Genomic DNA, 4,501 nt, shown 5'->3' on the forward strand with positions numbered 1-4,501 from the left:
GGGAATGCTGAGACCTCTGTAGAGCAAGGGGACATGGAGATGACTGATGAATGTAGTGAGTGTCCAGGCAGTGCAGTGAAGAAACTAGAAAAGGAGCAAGTACAGAAAGCCTCCAGCTCCATTGTAAGAAGATGCAAAGCTTTGAGACACAATCCACTTTGGCTGGGGTCTCAGTCAGTACAGTCCAAAGCCTGTTTTGCTTATTGTGCTAAACCGACTGAACATCAGATTATGGTGCACATGCCCCACAGGCCAAATGCTGCCTGCTGCCAGTGCCTGCTATGTAATGGGAGTGGGTCTAGCCAAAAGGTTCACTGCCATCTGTCCTCCTGTGCTGTGGGAACGTCAGACTCCATGGACTCCTGAGGCCGTAACCTCTTGCCTTTGCTTGCACTCTGATCCCACTGAGAACAGCTGGAGTGGGGTGTGCAGCAGTGATTGCTTGGGTTTCAAAATTGCAGAGGAAAACACCAGGCTGTGGTTTGGTACTGGTGACTGGAATTGTCTGCATGTGGATCTGGGTTAGCTCTGCCAGCCCAGTACACAAATCCCCTCCCTTCTGCTCCTTATCCTGGGATTAGCCATCATCTCAGGAGATTATCAAAGAGCAGGACAGATCTTGCACTGAGCTGGAACAGGCCTCTGTACCATTTCTGTCCTTAAGGCAGTGTGTATCTTGTAACTCCTTGGGACTGACAGAGAGGCTTTGAAAGTATGGGGTGGGTCACTGTCAGGGATCCAGCTTGGGAGCTGGAAGGAAGTGGCTAAAAGACAAAACTTGTTTTTGCAAAAATGAAAGAGCAACCCTGTTATTCTTTTGCAGTGTTTGAAACGGATTCTTTTTCTTCCAGGATTATTTTCCTATATACTTTTTGAAATGTTTATAGGAAATCCAAATGCAATTCCTAAAACAGTTTAACATTTTTATAACCAGTTTGAAAAAATAGTGACATTTTGTAATGGGCTCAGCTACTCCTGTGATGATCATGGTATAGACGCCCAGATGGATGGATGGAGAGTTGTCACTACAGGGAATATGGCACATGGCAGGTATATTTCCATACAGTCCTCTTTACAGATCCAGCTGGACCCAGCTCAGCCTTGTATCCTGGAGTCAGTCCTGTGGGTGGATTCTCTACATGCAGTCAATGCATTGATCACCTTCCAGTCCCTCTTTTAGGTTACCACGGGGCACTCAAGCACTAACAGCTCTGTAGCTTCCCAATGCTTTATTCTCATTTTATAGGGTCACCTTTACTCAGCAGCACTTGCATCCTTGGGGGATTCTCAGGTAGCCAATGGAGCAGAGAGCTGTGGGTCATACTCTTATTTCTGCCCTGATCCACTGTAAGACCTTAAGTGAGTCCCCTCATTTTCCTCTGCTTCCTTTCCCCATTTGAAACAGTGGCAGTAATTCTAATTTACCTCAACATGGTGCTTTGAGATTACAGATGAAGAGTACTGACATACTACTAACAGACACTTTACACCCCCTCACCCATAGCTCCTTTCATCTGCAGACCTCAACATATTTTACCTGGTGACTCACAGCTCCTCACCCCATATCATGGGCATGACAGAGGCAATGGGCGATTGCCAAACTAAAGCCACAAACCAGTTGTCAGAAGACAGGGGTCTGGGATGGATCCAGAAGCACAGGGGTGAGAGAGTCAAGAGCCAGTAAGTCAGAAGCTGGGGGGGCAGGACCAAGGGTGAAGCCAGGAAGCCAACAAGCAGCATCCAGAGAACTAGAAGCAAGGAGCCAGAAGCCCAGGGCGAGATAGAGGTGTATATTCTACAGAGTAATCTAATGGATCTTGAAAGAGCTGCTGTTTGTCCCATGCAAGCAACTGGGGCCAGCTGGGGGTTGTTAGGCAATTGGCAGTAGGCCCATGCAGGTAACAAGGGGCAGCTGGGGACTAATTAGTTTACTGGGTGCCCTGACGCCTGACACTGCACAAGATGGGTAACTAAACACAGCATAATCCTCTTTTCACTACTGCAGAAGCATGAGATTAAGGGAATTTCTCACAGCTATGCAGCAAGTTCAAGGCATAGTCTGGAACAGAGCCCTCCTGCTCTAACCACTAGACTTGACTTCCTATGGCATAAGCTTCAGGAACACACATCAAATAATGGTGCAAGCATTGTCTCCATGGGCCAGGGGAGCGGGCTACCACCACTGAGTTCTTCCCTATCCCATGGCAAGTAAACACAAATGCCATAAGGGAGCAGCCATTTTCTATTACCGTATGTATTTTCCCCTCCCACTCTCCTTCAGCAGCAAGACTGTTTTAGATGACAGCTGTGGGGAAAAATGAGAGTGCTTGAAATGTGCAAATATAGAGGCATTTGAAGGCAGAATAACCTCTAGAAATATCAGATTTGTTAGGTCAACAGCAAAACAAGTACGATGGATTAGGAAGAAACGCACAGGAATCTCTGCCTCTCTCGTGAGCAGATCTCCAAGGATTCAGGGTCCATGTCTGGTTCGTAGGTCTTCATCTGAAATCTAAGGAGAGACGATGAGCTGTGGAGGAGGAAGGGTGGGGGAGGCTGTTTCAGACTGCAAAAGCAGCCAAGGTCACACTAGGAAGGGATGGGTGAAACTTTGCAAGTGATGGTGGTGGAGGGAAGCAGGGAATGGGACTGGGCAGACTGAAATAAGCTATAGGCAAATCTGTGAAAGGCTTTATAGAGAAGAGGGGCAATCTAGAAGTGGTACCTTCATAATGAACAGGGAGAAGGATGGCTGTGCTGTCCTGCTCCTTTGGCCTGCTCACAGGTGAAGGCTAGGCCTTGGGAAAGGCAAAGAGAAGGGAAGGTTAAACAATAAGCATGCATGTCCGCACCACATTTGGGGCAGTAAGACTAGACTCTACTAGGAATAAATTGCAGTGCTCCCTACCCAGACAGAAGGGAGATCATCCCTGCAGGCACCATGGCAGGGTTTGCTCAGGCCCGAGGGAGACTGGGAAGAGACTGCAGGAGCCGGAGGACTGTGCAAACATCCAGCTCAAGCAGATGCTTTTACTGAATCTGCCAGCTCTTTACATTAGCACTGAGTTTTAGCCTATTAATTCCAGGCCCCAGCTGGGACCTGGGACAAAAACCTACCAGAGTCATTCCCACAACCAGTCATTCTCAGAACAAACAGGATGAGTTTACAACCCAACGTATCACTGGCTCATTGGGCAAATCCCTTCCCACCCACAGCAAGCGGAAGAACAGAGACAAGCATTTCTGAAATGTCTCAGCTGACTGATTAGGCACCGTTGTGGTTGGAAAGCTTTCTTTCTGCCTCCCTAGGTCTCTACTAGATTTGATTTCTTGTGGAGGGGGTGAGCAAAAATGGGTCACAGTCAGATCTGGTATAATCAAATGCAACTTCAATGGTGTTTTACATCTAGCTGATTTTGGTTCGGTGTGCCCAGATTATTCAGACAGTGCCTAAGAAGTGGTAATAAGCTCCCATCCTTTGTCTCTCGGAGATTAATCTGGGCATGCTGTAACTACTGATGATTTATATAGGAGTAGATTATGCTTCTAGGCTCATGCCTGGGGAAGGGGTAATGCATAACTTCTTCTCAATTATAATTCCTCTCCTTTGCTGTGAGTTGTAGTGTGGGGAAAGGTAACAATTTGCTTTTGCTTTGTAACAGCCATACAAAAGTCTCCTTTCTAGCTCAGATGAACTGACTAGACTTGGCTCAAGGGAGTGGAGCCATGGCTCCTACCACTACATGCCCACTGGCAGGAATGTAGCTCCATTATGTCCCATGTGTCCAAAATCCATTTAAGAGTGTAAAACCTACAATCCCAGTCCCAGTCTAGCCCAGAATATGGGAAGTTTGGTTGCATTCGTGTTGATGAGTGTACATACCTGACCACCAAGCTTTCCCCTTGGAGAATTATTTTTGCAGGAAAAGAGACAGAATTCAGGCGGTGTCCACAGCCTAGTCTCCCCCACAGCCATCCTCCTTTCTTGTTTTCCTTCCCTTAAATTTTTGCCCAGAGTACAAAGAGAATCAGAACTTGGCTGATCCACTTTAATTATCCGACTGGCTGCAAATCTGTTTGTTTGGTTGTTTGAAATCCCTTCCAGGCCTAGACATGAAAGAATTCCTGCACATTTGAGATAAAGGATGCTGAGTTGCAGAGGCGGCGTTTCAGGGTCAAAAGAGGAAAATCCTGCCAGCAAACTGAAACGGTGCTGCTTTTCTTGGTTATTATCGCTGCTATTCCCCAGTGCCATTTACATTGCTGTGGCCTGGCCTGAAACATGATGTGGGAGCTAATGATGAGCAGGATGAAAGGGACAGCAGTCTGCCTGGGTTTCAAGAGCCAGGCCAGCTCCTTGGATAGGAAGCTATAGCAGCTTCCTAAGTTTTGGTGGCAAGGCTAGACATTCATTTATTAAACTCCCTACATTCATTCCTTTGTGGTTGAAATGAGACACCAGGGTTCCAGGGAGCAGACTCTGAATGACCTGGTTGGTTTA

At 47.1% G+C, this 4,501-nt stretch overlaps 1 long non-coding RNA gene across 1 annotated transcript; it reads right to left on the bottom strand.

Moving 5' to 3' along the window:
* Positions 1-936: 936 nt before the first annotated feature.
* LOC106739427 (uncharacterized) lies at positions 937-4,220 on the bottom strand. The gene is made up of 3 exons (XR_002092359.2): positions 3,884-4,220; positions 2,726-2,798; positions 937-2,512 (listed from the first exon to the last, which is right to left on the bottom strand). It is a non-coding gene; the product is annotated as an uncharacterized LOC106739427 (long non-coding RNA).
* Between the last annotated feature and the right edge of the window lie 281 nt (positions 4,221-4,501).

Source organism: Alligator mississippiensis, chromosome 8, assembly GCF_030867095.1.
Source record: "Alligator mississippiensis isolate rAllMis1 chromosome 8, rAllMis1, whole genome shotgun sequence".
Lineage (NCBI taxonomy): Eukaryota > Metazoa > Chordata > Crocodylia > Alligatoridae > Alligator > Alligator mississippiensis.